Here is a 20,226-nt window from a genome sequence, read left to right on the forward strand (position 1 = left end):
AACATGTCATGAATGACGTGCGTGCACATCGCAGACACGCCGCAGCCTTCAGAGCTTCCTGCCAAGCCCGCGGGTCACTAGAAGCCATTTGCACATTGTGAAATCAAGTGATGAGAAAAAATAAATCAGAAGAGGACAAAACTCATAACGTAACACGAGATGTGACCAGAAGACTGCCTGCAGAAAAAGGACAGATGAATGAAACTCATTAAAACACCATCCAGTCATTTCTTGTACATCGCAGGCAAAAAGTTCGATGAATCCGCCCCCCCCCCGCACGCCCCTACAAAAAAAAAAATTAAAATTAAAAACGTATCATCTCATCGGGGGATTTATATGATAATACATCTCGCTCTACATTTACAGGTCTCTTAGTTCACGCTCACATCCAGAGATCCACTCCTAACGAGAGAAGAAGAAACTCAGATCATGTCTCTAAGTTCTCCCCTTGAAAATGTTTATGTATATTAGAAACACGCAGGAAGAATAAATCTTTCATGAACGTGGAAGATTTGTGGCTTATATGCACTGGCTATATGTGTGCCAGATGAAAACAAAGCAATAAGGCCACTGTATTTAATATTTTAATATTCATCCTACGTCCCCGAGCGGCAAAAAAAAAAAAAAAAAAAGGAATCATACAAGGTGTGAGAGAAGAGGCAAGAGCAAAAGTTGGGAATAACTGCATAAATTATCATGCATGCATGTAATAAAAGAGCACAAACAAAAGCAAAACACTTCTTCACCTTATGAAAAATAATAAAAAAATAAAAAAAACAACCTGGAAAAGGCCAATGGGCGAGTGGTGCGCTAGCTAGCTCGCTAATCAGCTAAAAGGCAACATCAGAAAGAATAGGTAATTTGAGACACAAAAAGAATAAGTAATTTGGGAGGCACGTACCCAAGTGGCCAAATTATTTATGCCTAATGGAGACGGGGGTGTGCGCATTCATTTGCAATTAACCGATCTGCTCCGTTACCTGTCACTGGAAACGTTCGCTCCGTCTCTAATTACAGGCGTGAGGTGTGGAGGCGCTTCCTGCTGCAGGCGGCCGCTTTTCCCACCTTTTCCTCCGGTGTCGGTCTTCACCCGAAGTTTCCAAACAGCTCTTTTGAAAAGATGAAAAAAAAAAAAGAAAAAATAGAAAATATAATTCCAGCTGCATCTCATTTTCTCAGCTTTTTATATGAATAAATGTGTAGTTCAGGGGCCTTTTTCAGGCTCCAAGAGGATGGAGAGTCTATAAATGTTCTTTATTAAGCTATAAATATACATTATTGTTATGATTTTGCAATCAATATTAAGCTATCCCTTTATTAAAATGTGTTGGATTCATGTTAATGTGTATTTAAAGCAATTTAAAAAAATAAATATACATATAAAATGTCTAATCAACCAAAGATTTTGTCCTTTGTTGAAGACGTATGGTTTATTTCAGCTAATAGTAGCTCTTCCTAGCTTCCTAGCCTTCCAGCTAATAGCATATTTAGTTAATATAATAGTTAATTAAAATGTGAGGCGACTGGTCGCGTCTTAACGAGGAAAAACTAACTCTGTGTTTACACTGACACCAGAATTTCACCAAAAGTCAGAATAAAAGTCAGTTTTCAGTCTTCTACTGAACTAATTCAAAGCTTGAGGTGAAGATTTCTTGCAGAAATTCACACATGCACCTTCAACGTTTGACCAGTCCTGATCCTTAAATGTGTCACAATATGCAGACGACTCTCAACTTTCCCTCTGACTTTGAACAAAGTGGGTCAGAACAGGATGTCTGAGCTCGGCCGGTAATAAATATAAACCCTCAGAAGACGGAGATATGCCAGAGGAAGGTAGCGAACACCTCACACCGACTCAAACTCTCTCTGCTGCACATCTGCTACAAGAAGAAGTCGCTCTTCAAATATATGTAATGAGCCCGGGAGGCTGTGATTGGCTCATTGCAGCCTGCATACCCAGAGGAGGCTCCCTTAAGAGCAGATCTCCTGTTAAGTATGAGATCCCTGAGAGGAAGAAGAAGAAGAAGAAGTGTTAGAAGGACTCTGGTTTCTTTAAATATACCACGCCGTCTGGGGAATATAATGGTTTCCATATATAATTAAGAAGAATCCCGACGTTAGAGGCCTTTATGTGTCTTTGTGCTGCACCTTAATGGCTGCTGCGGCGGCGGCGGCGTACGGGGGGGAAAGCGGAGGCTTTATTTAGAAACGACACGGGCGACATTTACATTTTAGATCGTCTCCCCTCGGAGGACGCTCTCAGAGACAGAGTTCTTACACAGACGACAGAGGTTAGAGGCAGAGGGGGAGAGTTTTCCAGACCTTTTTATTTGGTGTTTAACACTAATCTGTTGCAGGTAACGTTGAGATGGTAAAACCGAGGAGTGTGCAAAGGATAAATGACTCAAAGCTGCAGATAACTTTCAAAAAGATGCGAAAACATTCCTTTTCTTTCAGCCACACCATCACACTGATTAATGCATTCACTTCAGTCTGATTAGCCGTCGCTTCCCCTCAAAGTTCAACCAAGTAAAATACAGATTCATGCAGCCGCCGCCTCAAGACCACATATCCATGGCGCGTAAAAGCAGCTGCTCATCAGCCCTCCCCGGCCCCCGCGACTCATCGTCCGAGTCACCACAGTGTGTAGTCAAACTTTAGGAGAGCTCCAGGGGTCCATCGGCAGGAAACGAGCGCTAATTGTGCTAATGAGCTTGTTTGGATAAGCCCTTATTCCTCCCTCGGTTCCCCCTCAGCGGCGCGAGAGGCAACACGACTTCCAGAGACGCGTTCGGGATGGGCCCGGCTCCGTTTGGAGGTCTGGTGTCGCGGCGTGCCCCCTCCGCATCCATCACCAGTAATAACGCTCTCTGACAACGCAGGCCCGCTCTCATCCATCATCGCTCATTTAAGATACAAGTTTGGCTTCGGCGTGACACAAGTGAGGGATTATTGCCATTAGAGGGAGATCTTTTGTTTTGATGGCCCCTCTTAATGGGGTTGCATTAGGGGGAAGTCCTAGGGGCCAGTTTTTGGGTGATTAAGCAAGCAACACATTTACAAGTCTCTAATTGAGAGAACAATGCCAGGAACCTACGGAGTGCAGCGCTGTAATGAACCGAGGCTCCCTGGACTAGCGGCGTGATTAGCCAACGTTAGCGACACAATACGTCCACCTGCTGCCTTCAGGTACAGGTGTGTCCGATTCAGGAGGGATCTGTTCATGCATTTTGTTTTTAATCATCGAGTTAATTGAAAGAAAGCTCAAAAAGTAATATATTACGTCATGCGACACTGCCCCCGGTGGCCGGGAGACACACTGCAACACATTTTTTACCGTGGGCTGTTTTTACATCTATGAAATGTGCAAATTTCTTCACTCACATAAAATAGCTTTTTTATTGTAATTTGTCTTTTTTCTGGTACAAAAACATTATTATTACTGCAGAGTTTTACTATACGAGGCCAGTTTCTTGTTCTGTTGCACAGCTGCATGACTTCAAAGTGTTTCAGAAGAGAAGTGGGGGGGGGGCTCTTTTCAAACCTAAGGACATAGTGAAGATGTAGAAATTGGGTTTTTATTTGTGTCAATTTTTTTTTCTATTGCTGGTGATTAATGAAACATGCTCTGCTCCTGCTTTCTGTTCACACTGAAGAGAAGAAACCAGGTTAAGTGGATCACAGCAGCTCAGGTTGTTGTGTGCCGCCGTCTTGTGCCCTAATTAGACGAAGAAGAAGAAGAAGGGAAAAAAAAAAAAGCCAAATGAAGCAGTAGTCACCTGAGATGAAGGACACATTCTCGGTGCCAGGAGACGCTTCACATTTGATTTTTTATTTATATTTCTGAGCTGCGCGATACTCGGGGAGAGGAGGAAGAAGAAGAAGAAGTGGGTCAGCGAACAGATTTGCAGAAACTCTGCAGAAACATCCCTGTTGTCGCTGCGTCTCTGGTTAAACATAGTTTTGTATCCGATTCCCCGGTGCCAATTACTCATTAAAAATGTTTAACAACATTTTAATTGAAGAATTAATTACCTTCGGCTGGGCAAAATCCTCCTAAATTTCATCTGGGGAGTCATCAAATGTGCAGAGGAGCAGCCGTCGATGAAGTGTCAGGGAGTGGGTGGTGGTGGTGGTGGTGGTGGTGGTGGCAGGAAAATTACATCAGCAGCAGCAGAAACGTAGTCCGCCGTGAGTCAACGAGGAGGGAGGTGGGGGGGGGGCACATGCACGTGATAATTCATGAGTAAACACGTCGGCATTGAAACCGCTACGATGTTCCTCGCGACGTGTGACTTCATCCTGCCAAAGCAAACACCATTCATAGCCGGTGCATTATTCAGAGAGGAGTTCACCAAACATTTAAAGGTAAAGGGGAACTTCACGTCTCCGTGGCGTCGTTGTTATCGTGGCGCAACTTTCAATTCAACTTTGCCGGCTGTTAGAGGTCTGCCTTCTCTTTAAATGTTTAGACTGACATCAATTTGCCACTAATCAACATCCTTTGTGCAGCTCCGAGGGTAAACCTTCTGACTTACACCTCTCTATCCACCCCCCTCCCTCCCTCCTTTTGTCTGTCTCCTCTTTCTCCCCTTGCCTCCTATTTAGCCCATGCATTTGATTAGTTAATCGCCCCCCCCCTGCACCCCCACCACCCTCCTTTGCCTCCCACCCCCACCCCCCCTCTCAGTCCTCAGGTGGAGGCAGAGCGCTCGGGCTTCTCATCCAGCCAAGCTGTTCTTTTGGAAGGGAAAGGAGGCAGCTGTGTTTACAGCCCGGGTCCTGGCGTACATTTAGCAGAATCTATTATTCATATCGCTCAGTATCAGAGCGAGATCTCCAGCCACCTGTCTCGCTGACAAGCTCGCCCCCTTTTGTGGCGCTTTCCGTTTCGGAGCAAATTACGCTCGTCTTGATGAATTGAGTTTTTATGAGCGCTGCTGTAGCGCCTGGGCATCCTCGCGCCGAGCCAGGGACCATCAGGGGCCCCGGGGAGATTTTTCTAGTCAATGGGCAAATGTTTGGAAGAATGTGGACTCGGGGAGGAGGGGGGACGGGGTTGGTTTTTACCTAGAGCTCAGGGTGATTTCTGTCCACTGTCTGCAGCTGTACTCCTGCCAGCGTTCAATCATGTCTTTACACCTGTCAGTATCACTTCCCCTCCTCTGCTGTTGTCGTGTTGTGTTGCGAGAAGAACAAAGGCCTCCCCCAGACTTTCTCAGCTACCTGACGAGTCTGCCGGCGAAAACCATCTCCCTCCCTCTTTCACTCTCCGTGTGTGTGAACATTTTTAATTAACGGGGAGGTGCGTTAACTCGACGATAAGCACCCCTGATAAGTTAGAACACGATTCATAATTTATAAAGATTTCTGCTTTCATCTTCACTAGTTTGCATAAAACTAATTACTCCGTAAATGGTGTTCATTTCAAAATACACTTTCCGCGCAGATGCCGCTCAGAATCGGAGGAGGCGGGAGGGTTGGGGGGGTTGGGGGGGGGGCCGCTCTGGGACCAGTTTGCACGTAGAGAAGAAAGGTAATGATGAGATGTCGGAGGCGGTGTCGGCCTCCGTCTGTCTGTCTGTGTCTGTGTTTGTGTTTGTGTTTGCGCTGCACAAACATGTTCAGCGTCGTTACTCTAACTGCTACAAGCTGCAGAGTTTAAGGCTAGCCCGCCTCGCGCAGGTGAATCTGAATCGGATTAACGCGGCGACGAGGGGAGAGCGTACGTTCGGGGATTCACAGGGAAATGCAGACGAGTCAAAAGATGTAAATGCATCAAATGAAATGAACCCAATATAGGTGCATTTACCTTTTACAGCAACAGATACTATTAGCTGGGAGGCTAGGAAGATATACGATAGGCTGAAAGGCTAGCACGGATGAGGTACTATTAGCTGAAAGGCTAGGTAGCAAGGATGAGGTACTATTAGCTCAGAAGCTAGGAAGAGGTACTGTTAGCTGGGAGGCTAGGGAGCTAGGATGAGATACTATTATTTTGAAGGCTAGGAAGAGATACCATTAGCACAGAGGATAGGTTGTTAGGATGAGGAGGTGGGAGAGTAGGAATTAGCTGCAAGGCTAGGAAACGAGGATGAGATACTATTATCTGGAAGGCTAGAAAGAGGTGCTATTAGCTGTAAGGCTAGAAAGAGCTACCTGTAGCTGGAAGGCTAGGTTGTAAGCATGAGATACTATAAGGTGAAACGCTAGGAAGAGTTACTATTAGGTGGTAGGGTAGGAGGCTATGGTGAGGTAATATTAGCTCGGAATCTAGGTTGCGGCACTATTAGCTGAAAGACCAGGAAGCTAGGATGAGATACTATTAGCTGTAAGGCTAGAAATAGGTACTATTAGCTGGAGGCTTTGAAGATATATGATTAGCTGAAAGGCTAGGTAGCAATGATGAGGTACTATTAGCTGGATGGCTAAGGAACTAGAATGAGGTACTATTGGCTGAAAGGCTAGGAGGAGCTGGTATTAGCTGGGAGTATAGCAAGAGCTGCTATTAGGTAGAAAGTTAGGAGGGTAGGATGAGATAATATTAGCATGGAAACTAGGACAAGGCAATATTAGCTGTAAGGCTAGAAAGCTGCGATGAGATACTATTATCTGGCAGGCAAAGAAAAGGTACTATTAGCTGGAATGCTAGGAAGAGCTACCGTTACCGTTTTTATAACTTAGAATGTAAATCTAAAGTGTAAATTCCAAAAGCTGATAAACAAATTTAGCAAACAACAAAGTTATTTATAAATATTTACATTAAAATGCAGGAAATGCATCGCACATTTTTGTATAACCATATACAAAACTATCCTTAGCAATTACTAACACGTAATTTCCTGATTGGTTAATGAGATGCATTTTTCTTTTCTTTTTTCGAGCATTCAAAGCTAGCTAGTGATTTCCACTTGCTAGCATTTTCCTTTTCATTATTTCTCCGTGCACCAACATGATGCAATATCCATGAAAAGGTGTGGCATAAATTATTTAAGCCTATTTTGCTTTTTCTGCACAAAACGTGAGGTGGCGGGGCATCTCGTTTAGGGCCCCCCAAAAGGCTCGTTACGGCCCTGGCGTTTGTCCACATTAATTAGAGCAGAATTTATTTCATTTTACTAGAAGAAGAAGAAGATGAGTCCTACCTGCAACGTGGAGTGAAACCTCGGCCTGGGAAAGAAACAGAAAAAAAAACACAACAACTTTAGCTTAGCCTCACAAATAACAAAGAGACGCGGTATAAATAAACACATGGCCGCCTCTCGAGTCCGTTTTCAATTCCCTGCAGGAGCCGGTGAGGCTGGGTACGAGGTGAGGTGCAGAGACATAAATCAAAGCGGTCCAAGGAATAGTAATCCTCGCTGAACATTTTGGACTGATTGATATAAATAACATTGTCCTCGCCATCTGTCCAAAGAGGGACCTTTCCAGTTAGTGTTGAGCGGCAACGGCAGAATAATTAATGAATGGTGTCCTTTGTGCCGGTAATAAAGAGGAGACAAATTATGTTATAATCCAACTGCTGCTCGTTTGTCACAGCCAAATAAAATGTCAAATAAAAGTGAGGGGCCACAGTGTTTGTTTAATGGAGTGCAAGCTACCTGCTCCAGAGTCTGACAGCAGGCTGTAAAAAATAAAAAAAGGAGGAAAGAAATAAATAAAAAGGAGAGGAAAGGGGGGGAAAGGCTGCATTCAGATCTGCAGGAAGCTGTTTGTTGGTTATTTAACAAATGTTCACAAACACTGAACCGTGGCTCCGGGTTTCTGACCAAATAACTCGGGGCTTTAAGATTTAAAAGAGTTTTGCAGATGTGTGTCATCTGTATGCGTGACGTGAAAACATCCGCTCAGGTATTCATGACCTGAGATCAAGGTTGGATTGCTGTCATTGATCGGCAGAAAAACACCTAAATTGAATTTGTATCCCTCGTCTCACCTCTCTGGAAATAAATACAAATACAACAAAAAAAAAAAAAAACCTGTCATAACCTGGAGCCAGAACCTGAATCTAAACCGTAACCACCAGAGAAAGAGGAGAGAACGAAGAGGAACTACAGACTTGATTCGCATAAAAAGAATCACTGACGTCCACCAAAACACAAAAACACTGTGACCTTCCAACCGTGGGATGTCTGCTCCTCAGTTGATCCGCCACATCATTAAAACCACTCGTCGTCTAGATTCCTGTTCAGATGTTTTCTAAAAAAAAGTCTGGTTCTTGGTTGTTTTTGCAGAAATGATTGATTAATACACAGGGTAAGACGTTAAAAAACCCTTGTGCCATGATCCAAGGAAAAACATATTTAGAAGCACGACCAGCGGGCTAGCATTTAGCTAGCGACTAGCAACCAACAAGAAGACGCCAGCTAACTAGCCTAGCAAACAGCAGCGGGCAGCATGTGGCACATCATTGGGGTTTTCAACTCCCTTCACGGATGTTTCGTTAAGTTCAGCCCACGACACCTCAATGCAGCCACCAACTTTCAACCGAGAGATTAGCTACTCATTAACTACTCAGCTAGCTTTAGCATGGCTCCCCAGCCAGACTATCTGCTAATGGACTATCATACTTCTTTAGATTAATGAACACTCAGACTCCTAAATATCTTTTATTACACTCGAGCGGTGAATAGTGGACTCGATGAAGGTCAACTGCAGTTTTGGAAGAGTCTTCCACATGAGGTTTGGGTAATTAAATATGTCTTTGATATTTTATTGTCTGAGCCCCTGGTAGACTAGTGACGGGGATCCTTTTAAATAGACATGTAGCAGCCATGAAATGAAGTGCTCCTGAACTAAATATAAGTGCATTTACCTTTTCTAGCTGCACCCAAAAGTCCATTTGGAGGCTTTTATACTTCTACTTTAGGAGGAGCTAGGACATTTCTTAAGGGTGCAACAAATAAACGGATTTGCATGAAAAATTATGACTAAAACAAGGTTGGATACTTCTCTGGATGTTGGTTAAAGTTAAGTATTTTAAGTCTATTATGTTTTTTCTGCACAGAATGTGAAGTGGCATCTCGTTCAGGACCCTCCACAAAAAGGCTCATTACGGCCCTGGAATTTGCCCACATTAATTAAAGTAAAACGTCCACATCACCTCTGCAACGTGTTGCTTTAGAGCTGTTTTCTGAAACGACTTCATGAATTTATGAGAAAACTGCTTTAACTTAGTTAAATATGCACAAGAAACAAAAAGTCTTTGTAGAAATTGTGGAGAAGGAAGGGAATTTTGCACGCAAAACCAAGCGCTTTAATGTTATTTGATCTGTATTTATCAGGTGTTAATACCTCCTTTTAGTATAATATTCAACTTCCACATCACATGTTTAGCCAGAAACCTCTTTAAAATATCACGTTTTACAACATAAGTTCAGGAACTGATCAGAAAACTACACGTAGCACATTTCTTAAGGGTGCAACAAATAAAAATTATGACTAAAACAAGCACAAAATGTGAGGAGGTGGTGGTGCTGGTGGTGGTGCCCCCCCTCCCCCAAAAAAGGGCTCATTACGGCCCTGGAATTTGCCCACATTAATTAAAGTAGAATCTATTTCATTGCAAGGATTTTACTAGAAGAAGAGTCCTGCAACAGTACAAGGTGCTGACCTGGCCTCCAACTCACTAGATCCCAGACTAGTTAAGGCCAATCCCGCCCCCCCATAGGACCCATAGGACCCAAAGGCCCCCCATGTCTCCGATGGGTCACCATTATGGAGACCTACACAATATTAGGTTCCCACAGCACGAGCTCAGGACGAAGTGTAAAGTCTGTGAAAAGTTTGGGAGCGTCCTGGGATGAGCTGCCAAACGCCGGCGTCTGGGTAACGGGGCGACCTAGACCCATCGCCTCCAGCTCCATCAATCAGAATTAAAGCCGAGGTGAGGCGGAGGCTTCACCGGCCGCATCTGACATCACATCACACGGCGATGAGGACATCAGCCGGATTGAGAGGACGCTCTAGGTAGGTGCGCTCATTCCGCCCACGTCGGCGGCCGGCGTCTCGGCGGGGCCCACATTATCCTCGCCGACAAAAGGAGGAGCTGCTTTGTGCAATCAGCGGCGTTCTGTACATATTAAACAGCGCAACATTCTCAACCCAGGTTCATTTTAATTAGAGGGGAATTTGATCACCGCCGTCTCCCACAGGCGCTTTTGATGTTAATAAAACGAGCTGCACCTTCGCGAAAGCACAGCTCCACTTCCAAAGCAGCAGTAGTGAAAGCCGGGGGGAGACGGAGAGGAAGGGGGGGGGAGGAAAAAGAGGGGTAGGGGTAGGGGGGGGAGCCTCTCAAGTCAAAACTACAGGGAGGTGTCAGAGGAGAGGCTGTGATCCTCGGCTGTGTTGGTGAGTAGCAGCGAGCTCAGAGGGATTATCAGCGTCGACAAAACCAACGCACCGCTACCTTACACATAATGAACGGCGGAGGTGTTCTCCATTATTGCCCCGACGTTCAATAGACGTTAATAACAAAAGAATCAGACGACGAGCGTCGCTACAAAGGAGGATATTTGTCAGGGTGAAGGTTTACAACAGTAGACCCGAACAAAGGCTCCAAGGTGAGCGCGAGAGATGGGATTTATGTGCAAATGAAGCGTCAAGACGCCACTGGAATGAATCTTTACAGCACATTTATACATTAAACATGACATATTAGTAAACACTTCAACTTCCCCGCCATGTATTAGCCAGAAAAACCTTTAAAATATCACATATTCCAAGTTAAGCTGCTTTCTAGAAGTGTTCAGATGTTATTTGATGTGATTTCAATGTCTAATTTCAGTATAATATTCAACTTCCCCATCACATATTAACTAGAAACCTCTTCAAAATGTCATGTTTTCCAACACGAGTTCATGAATTTATGAGAAAACTACAAGTTAAATATGCACAAGACACAAAACCTGCAGAGTCTTTGTAGAAATGGTGAAAAAAGGAAATTTGCATGGAATATCAGGCGCTCTGATGTTATTTGATCTATATTTATAGCATTAATGTCTCATTTTAGTATAAAATTCAACTAGCACATCATATATAAGTGAGAAACCTCTCCAATGTTTCACTTTAGAGCTGTTTTCTAACATAAGTTCATGAATTTATCAGAAAACTACAAGTTAAATATGGACAAGACACAAAACCTGCAGAGTCTTTGTAAAAATGGTGAAAAATAGAGAATTATATAAAATATATAAAGCTTTCACACATTATTTGATGTGATTTCAGTACAAAAGATTCGTAGATTTATAGCATTAACATCCATTTTTAGTATAAATTTCAACTTCCACATCACATATTAACCAAAAACCTATTTAACAAGCAAGTTAAATTTGCACAAGAAACAAAAACTGCAGTTTTTGAAGAAATGGTGAAAAATAGGGAATTCTATAAAGAAAAATCAAGCACTTTAATATTTTTTGATGTATATTTATAGTGTTAATATCTCAGTTTAGCATAATATTCAACTTCCACATCACATAATAACCAGAAACCTCTTTAAAATATCATGTTTTCCACCATAAGTTCACGAATTTACGAGAAAACCACAAGTTAAATATGCACAAGACACAAAACCTACAGAGTCTTTGCAGAAATGGTGGAAAAGAGGGAATTTATATTGAAAATAAAGCGTTTAGACATTATTTGATGTGATTTTAGAACAAAAGATTCATATATATGTCGAGTTAACATCTAATTTTAGTATAAAACTCAACTTCCACATCACATATTAACCAGAAACCTGTTTAAAATGTCATGTTTTCCAACATAAGTTCATGAGTTGATCAGAAAACTACAAGTTAAATATGCATAAGACACAAAAACTGCAGCGTCTTCATAGAAATGGTGAAAAATAGGGAAATTTTCATGGAATATGATGTTATCTGATCTACATTTATAGTGTTAATATCTCATTTTAGTACAATGTTCAACTTCCACATCACATATAAGTCAGAAACCTCTCCAACGTGTCATTTTGAGCTGTTTTCTAATTGATTTTCCAACAGAAGTTCATGAATTTATGCGAAAACTACAAGTTGAATATGCGCAACAAAGAAAAACTTGTAGTTTTTGTAAAAACGATGAAAAAGAGCAAATTTTATGTGCAAAATCAAGCACTTTAACGTTACCTGGTGCATATTTATAGCATTAATACCTTATTTCAGTATCATATATTAACCAGAAACCTCTGCAACGTGTCACTTTTCAGACATTTTTCATCACATTTTCACGAATCAATCTCGAATCTACGAGGAGGCACATTTTGGAAACTCTTCACCTCTTCGGCGCGTGCCGTAAAAGCCCATAGTGTTGTAGCATTTGTTTTTATTTTTCCCAATAAATGAAGTGAACGGTCATCTGTCCCCGAAGTAAACGCCCCCACCTCTCCCACCTCCCCCTCCGAGCCTCGGGGCGGGTCGTTAAACGGCCAAAACGAGCAATGGAATGAGTAAATAATTCAACAAATAGATGAATAAATAAAAGGGGTCGGACTGAGCGGTGGCTAAGCAGAAGGGAGGGAGGGGAGGGGGGAGGGAAAGGGAGCGGAGGGGGGGAGGGAGGTGAGGCGTTCAGCTGCCACCTATGAACATGTACCGTCTGTACAATCCTGAACCTTGGCACCGGTACAGGCATCTGCTGCCGGCCTCCCTCCCTCTGCCAGTCCACCGCATACACACAAACATCTGCTTCCCTGCTCGGGAAAAAAACAGAAAAAGGGTGAGGGTGGGGGTGAGGTTGTAGGGGGGAGGACATGCAGCACTTGACAGGTCTGCATTCTGGCCCCTTCACACAAAAACCTTAATGCATCCTGTCAAGCCATTAGCCGGGCGATACGATCAGCGCGGCCCCCCCCCACCACCACCACCTCCAAACACCGCCATTAAGCCATCAGTGTCCACCTGTGATAAAGACGACCATTTGTTTTCTTAAAGCCCTACTTAATGTCCGTTTAACTCAATTTGTCAGGAAATGTACAACAATTTCCTCCCCCCGTGGTCCTGAAATCTGGTCGGGGTTCAAAAACTCACGAGGAGGAGGAGGAGGAGGAGGAGGTGGAGGTGGAGGTGGTGTGTGTGTGTGTGGGGGGTTGCATATTCAAATGCGGGGATTAAATTGCCCCTCATATTGACGTATCGTGTTGCGCCGGCCTGTGTTTTCCCTCTAAAAGCTGATTTTTTTTTTTTTTTTTGGACAGCAGGGGCAGGAGCTGGAGGTTGTTTCGCCTCCATTAGCCTCGGTCCACGGCCCCTGCTCCCCTCTCCTGATGGGTCCGTGACAGCACTCTAAATCCAGCCCCGCACGCCCGTAATAACACCTTTTAAAACCACATTGTCCCCGACGCTCGCAAACACACACGCGACGCCAACGCCGCCGCCGCCGCCCGCTCGTCTCCGGTGAGGACACCTAACAGCCACTGGAACATCTGTTTATGTTTTGTCTACAGATACATCATTTGGATTTTTTCGGAGCATAATGATCCTTCGCTTTGCTGCGCCGTAATCCCAAGCTATTAACTCTAAAAACTTTCTGTTGCGGGACATCGGTTGCCCTTTTTGGTGTCTTTGACGGCGGCGGCGGCGGTGGGGCTCGACCAAGGCGACAGGAAGTGGAGAGGGGCCCCCGGTGGTGGCGGCTCCGTCGTCGTCGACATCTGTCGTGGTTGGAGAGCTCGGTGCACAGGAAATGGGGTGTCACGGCGCGTGCTTGTTGGCCATTATCCTGGCATCCTAATGAAGTGTGGGCAGTTCACAAAAGGGGGTCTCTGGATGGCATGTTGAATGCACGGATGGGCAGAGGCAGCAGCACACGCCGTCCCCTTCAAACCCTCCTCCTCCTCCCTCCTCCTCCTCTCTTTTCCCGGTGCTTGTATCCCATCTGCCCCGAGCCGCCGAACTGCACCCAGTGGGACGGAGGAGCTGCTGGAGGCGGCGCATGCGCAGGACGAGCTCGGGGCCCGTTAGGCTCCTCGGCGCCATTGGAAACACACAGTGAACAAGTGTCCTCTCGGCGTGGATGCTGCCTCACGCTAGGAGGCTATAGTAGGCTAGCATGTACCTAGCCCTGGTGGGTGCTAGTCGGTCTCCTTGAGGGCCAACAGAGGCCTTGAAATTCATGCAACAGGCTTTTATTTTGAAATCAAAGGGGGTGAAAGCAAGAATGCATTCGTGTCTAATATTTGGAAAGTGACTTCCTTCCTTCTTTCCTCTTCTTCTTCCATGCTAGCAAGCCAGGAGGCTAGCATGTACCTAGCCCTGGTGGGTGCTAGTCGGTCTCCTTGAGGGCCGACAGGGGCCTTGAAATTCATGCAAAGATGTTGTGCAACAGGCTTTTATTTTGAAATCAAAGGGGGTAATAACAAGAATGCATTCATGTCTGTTATTTGGAAAGCGACTTCCTTCTTCTTCTTCTTCTTCTTCTTCTTCTTGTCTTCCTTCTTCTCCCATGCTAGCAAGCTAGGAGGCTAGCATGTACCTAGCCCTGGTGGGTGCTAGTCAGTCTCCTTGAGGGCTGATAGGGGCCTTGTTGTTGATAAGAACCCACAACAATCATACCTCAGTTTACAGAAATCCACGGGAAGGTGCTGTGCAACAGGCTTTTATTTTGAAATCAGATGTCTAAATAATGGCCAGAGAAGCTGATAATATGAATGCATTCATGTCTATTATGCAGAACTAGCTAGGTAGCATGCACCTAGCCCTGGTGGGTGCTAGTCAGTCAGTTATTGATGCAACAAAAACAGAAACAATCATCCATCCGTTTATCGTAATCCACGGGAACGTGTTGTGCAACAGGCTTTTATTTTGAAATCGGACGTCTGCATAATTGCCAGAGAGGCCGATGATTATTCTCGTTATTGTTATTTGAAAAGTGACGCGTATAAAGTTGAGCAGCTGCCCTGAACGATGCCTCTTCAGGTAAAGAGTCTGGGCTCCGCTCGCCGCCTGTAACAGTAATGGGTCTAATGTGCCGGGTAAACGTAGCCGCGCAGCCCCGAGCGCTTCATCAATACGTCCGACTGATGCAGGACAGAAGGGGGATTATCACGAGCGCCAGATGCTAAGCCACTGAAACTGCACGCAATCAATTAAGTCCTGGGCGCAGTAGCGGGTACAGTAGCAGTAGCGGCGCAGGTTCCAGTTGATGCAGGACAAGAGCTAAACAGGAAGGTGGACGTCTGCAGGACGGAGGCCGGTTACGTCCCCGTGACCCCCCCATTAGCATCCGTCACAGCCACAGTTAAACACCAACAGTAGCTGCTACGTCCTTCTTCTTCTCCTCCAAGTCTTTCCAAATACTCCGTCCTCGCAGCTCATTAATCTTCTCGTTCGTGTTTATTCCCGGAGACGTTCAGCTCCAGTTAGAATCTAAAATAACTTTCACTTTCACTTTCACTTTTACGCCTGGACCTCTTTGTCAGCGCAGAGACGGATGGTCCACCTGGAGACAAACTGCAGCCCCCCCCTCCTCCCAGGAGCAGCGGAGGCCTGCCAGAGGAAGGAGGTAGTTAACCACATTACCTAGCATGTTGTGATGGATGCTGCAGCTCTCAGCGGGGGTCAGCGGTCAGGCAGCCCCTCCTGCCAAGAAGAAGACGGATGAGGCTGAGCACGGTGGCCAGACACCTCCTCTCTCCACCTCCTCTCTCCTTGTTTTCTTTGACTCCCACAGTAACCTGACACCTGATTGGCTCTCGGAGGAGTCGTCCCCCCCTCCACCACCCACCACCCACCACCCACCAGACCCCGACCTCGACAACTCTGCTGTAATTACTCAGGCGGCCGTCGAGGTAATTCCGCTCAGAAATGGTTTTTATTAACCTGATAATCGAGTCACGAATGAGAACCAGGGAGCTAGCATGCTAACAAAGTAGCATCGACAAGCATGCAATAAATATGCATCACGAAGAAGAAGAAGAAGAAGCATCCATCCAGTCTCTAACAGCTGCATGAAAACAGAAATAAACTCTATGATTTTTTTTTTTACAGGTGATTCAAAAATAAATAAACGTATACAAAGAAAAGAGAAAAGAGAAAGAGTGAGAGAGAGGATCCACCGATCATCAGCATCAACACGTGAAGGAGAGAGAGAAGCTGAATCAGCTTTAAACAGGTTACAAATGACCCTCCTCCTCGTCCTCCTCCTCCTCCTCCTAGGGAGACACTCTTACCTGCCTCATCCATCCATCCATCCGTCACCATGGTGACCACAGGTTGATAGAAGAAGAAGAAGAAGAGGGCGTGGCCTTAAAGCTCAGATCATCTGTTTAAAGTGAATAATAAATAATTAGTTTTTCTCCATAAATAAAAGAGACGTTTGATTTGAACAGTAGAAAAATTCTCTGTTCAAGTAAAACCCAAAGTAAAACAACGTTAGGATGAAACGTATAAAGACGTTTTTATTAAGTTCCTTCTTCTCTGATTTACTTTTTCTTCTGTTTCTTCTTCTTCCCTCGTAACCAGAACAGGAAGACGACGTGTTGACGCTACAGGTTCATGAAAAACCTAAAATAATTAAACACAACAGATCAGGTTGTTCTCCTCCTCCTCCTCCTCCTCCTCCTCGCTTTGCACCTTCCTTCCATCTTTTTTTTTTCCTCCAGCTCTAACTTGTCTCCCGTTACGACTCCCCCGAGACATAAAGCATAAATGATTTATTTCCAGTGGATCCTCTCTGGTCCATCTCTCTCTGCTGCCTCCGTGACCGTGGCTCTGACAGGAGATCGGTGTCCTCCTCCTCCTCCTCCTCCTCCTCCTCCTCCTGGTGAGCAATGATCACCTCCGTTTACCCCGACTCCTTCACGACTCCGGCCATGAGTGAGCGTCCCGGCTCTTATCTCGCCTCCACCACACAGAGGGTTATTTACCAGACGAGATGTAGTGGAGGATAAAGTTGTGTTCCTTCAGCTAACAGAGGATCTGATAGGAAGTGACAAACACAGCCTCTCTTTGTCTAGTTATTGTCCTGTCACTACTTCTTCTTCTTCTTTTTTTTTCCTCCTCTTTCTTTCCAGGCAAGCTGAAATGTGCTGTTAGGATAAACATTTGAAAAGTAGATCAGGAAAGAGCTTGAGAAATGGTGGAAACCGGCTGTTGCAGCGCAGCAAACAACCTGCAGCAGAAAGCTGTTCCAGGACGGAGCGGGGAAATGGGTAAACAGTGAGGAGGAGGGGGGGGAGGAGGAGGTGGGGGGAGAAAAGTCCTACGCTCAGCAGCTTTCAGAGTCCGAGATGTGAAAAGTGACTGGTTGATTTATCACGGGGGAAACAGAGCCACAAAGTACAATTTTCTACCTTGGCCGCAAACAATAATTCATAATGATGTCGCCTCCCGATAGCAGCGGACCTTCTGCGCCGTGTCGCTCCTGGAAAATGACGGTAATAAATGTCAGGACTTCGCAGGTAACTACTTTAAAAGCCATTAGGAGTAGTCATGATGGAGGGTAGAGGCCTCATATATTTATTTATTTATATATATAACAAGTTGCAGATAACAGAGCAGAAAAATGAGAGCGGCGGCGTTTTATTGTTCAAGGACTAAACAGGTTACGTCGATTAAGATCTCCCTCCACCACAGACGCACCTTCCTCAGAGTGACAGATATTAACTGGGAGGTGTGTGGGGGGGGGGTGTTTGAGGGGGGGGGATCTGAACTCCTCGCTGTCATGTCTCGGCGTTGACCTTTCAACTGGAGGAACTTGGACGGCGTCGTCCCGGCGGCGGCCATGCATCACGCTTTAATGGCGTGTCACTGAACCAACGGCTTTTTTCCTCGGTTCACATTTTTTATCGCCACATCGGCGGATTATGAGGGAGCTAATGAACTCCACGAAGAAAAACAATCACCCTCCTCCTCCTCCTCCTCCTTCTATTTCTCCTCTCCAACTTTCCAGCTCTTCTTCTTCTAGTTTCTAAACGAGCCGATATTGAGTCGGGAATCTAATACAAAACTAATACTTGTAAGAGCAAACAAGCAGGAGATGACTCTGGTCTTTATGTACACTCATCTCTGAGGATATTAGATCTCAGCCCGGCTGGCTGCTGTCATCTGGTTTACTCATAAAAGCAGAGGCTACGATGTGGCTTTAAAGCCCCCCCCCAGCCCCCTCCTCCCCGAGGACGAGACGCTTCAGAGACTCTTTAAAGGTTCATGTGTATTTACAGGTGAACACACACATTTATTATTATTATAAGAAGAAGAAGATGGTGAAGAATGAAGACAAGGCGAGGAGGAAGAAGACAGAAGAAAGATGAGGAAGGAGGTGACGAAGAAGAAGAATATGAGGAAGAAGCAAAAGGAAGATCAGGAAGGAGAAGGAGGAAGAAAGGCAAAGAAGAACAAGAAAAAGAAAGAAGGAAGACAACAAGGAAGAAGACAGAAGGAAGATGAGGAAGATGAGGAAGGAGGTGACGGGGAAGAAGAATATGAGGAAGAAGCAGAGGGAAGATGAGGAAGGAGGTGACGGGGAAGAAGAATATGAGGAAGAAGCAGAAGGAAGATCAGGAAGGAGAAGGAGGAAGAAAGGCAAAGAAGAACAAGAAAAAGAAAGAAGGAAGACAACAAGGAAGAAGACAAAAGGAAGATGAGGAAGATGAGGAAGGAGGTGACGAAGAAGAATATGAGGAAGAAGCAGAAGGAAGATGAGGAATATGAGGAAGGAGGTGACGGGGAAGAAGAATATGAGGAAGAAGCAGAAGTAAGATCAGGAAGGAGAAGGAGGAAGAAAGGCGAAGAAGAACAAGAAAAAGGAAAAGAAAGAAGGGAGACAACAAGGAAGAAGACAGAGGGAAGATGAGGAAGACGAGGAAGGAGGTGACAGGGAAGAAGAATATGAGGAAGGAGCAGAAAGAATATCTGGAAGGAGAAGGACGAGGAAGAAAGGCAAAGAAGAACAAAAAAAAAGAAATTGAGACAACACAGAAGAAGAAAAAGGAGGAAGATGATGAGGAATAAGAAGACGAAAAAAGAGGAAGAAAAAGAATGAAGGAAGACGATGAGGAAGAAGAAGAAAAAGAAATATGAGGAAGAACAAGAAAGAATGAAGACAACAAGGAAGAAGACAAAAGAGGAAGATGAGGAAAAAGACGAAAAAAGTCAAGGAAGAACCTTTTAAGCAGCTGATGATGTGGGAGGGATCTGGCTCAGATCCTGACAGAGGCTAATGATGCTAACGTTAGCGCAGCGGATCAACTCGCACCGACGTTTTTTTTGCAGCTTCGCCCACTCTTCGGTAATTAAACGATTAAACCACCACAACAGAATGAACCCTGGTCAGTAACAGAGCGGTAATGCGCCTCAGACGTATTGATAAAAGAAGAAGAAGAAGAAGAAGAAGAGGAGGAAGGAGCAGAGTGTCGTGTTGGTGTCCCAGTTTGGATGCTAACATGGCTCAGAGAGGTGTACGGCTAATGCAGCGTGAGACTGGGAGTCGTATCACATGTGCAGAGCGTAGCCTGCAGGGGAGGAGAAGAAGAAGAAGAAGAAGAGGAGGAGGTGGAGAGTAGCTCTGAGGAATTCCAGTCCCTGTCGCCTCACTTCTCCCACAGGGGAGGGGTGGAGGGTGATGGAGGGTGGTGGTGGGGGGGCGACTATGTGCTTTCACCCATGCGCCTGAGGTGTGTGTTGAGTTGTGTGTGTGCGGTGAGGAGCTGAAGGGCCCTGCAGGGACCTGGACTTCTGTCGTCCCCGGACCCAGAGCCATGTGCTGCCCCTCTTGGCAGCATCGCCCCCCCTCCCTCCCTCCCTGTTCCTGGCCCTGGGGGGCTCCGAGAGGCAGAGGATGGGACGGGAAGGGAGGGGGGCACAGGAAAGAAAAGGTTTAGAAGGTGACTTTTGTTTTGTTTTTTTATGCAAGATGGAGCACAGAGAAAGATAATAAACCTGCAAATAAAATAAATAAAATGAAATGCATCATTGATTTATCATAAGTTCTTATATCAGAGTCTTTAGTGATATTTATTTCTCAAAAACACTCACATCGAGCATTTAGAAGTTTGTGAAAAACTTGTAAACGGCTGCTCCGCCTGCCTCGCCGCCCACAGACCCCTGCGTACAGTAGACCCCGCTTTAATTTACAGTCTGCAGAAACATGCACAGCCGTGTTTCCTTTTTAATTAAAGAGCATCAGAGAGGCCCGGTTCACGCGGAGACGGCGGGGGAAAGGATGGACGGACTCAAGCAGCTTCATTTAGATCTAATTTGTTTGAATGACAGGTCATTTTCCGAG

The 20,226-nt window shown here is 45.2% G+C and overlaps 1 long non-coding RNA gene across 1 annotated transcript; it reads right to left on the reverse strand.

Moving 5' to 3' along the window:
- Positions 1-452: 452 nt before the first annotated feature.
- Positions 453-15,629, reverse strand: LOC125000965. The gene is made up of 3 exons (XR_007111424.1): positions 15,522-15,629; positions 7,146-7,170; positions 453-1,109 (listed from the first exon to the last, which is right to left on the reverse strand). It is a non-coding gene; the product is annotated as an uncharacterized LOC125000965 (long non-coding RNA).
- Positions 15,630-20,226: the final 4,597 nt, after the last annotated feature.

This window comes from Mugil cephalus, chromosome 23 (genome assembly GCF_022458985.1).
Source record: "Mugil cephalus isolate CIBA_MC_2020 chromosome 23, CIBA_Mcephalus_1.1, whole genome shotgun sequence".
Lineage (NCBI taxonomy): Eukaryota > Metazoa > Chordata > Actinopteri > Mugiliformes > Mugilidae > Mugil > Mugil cephalus.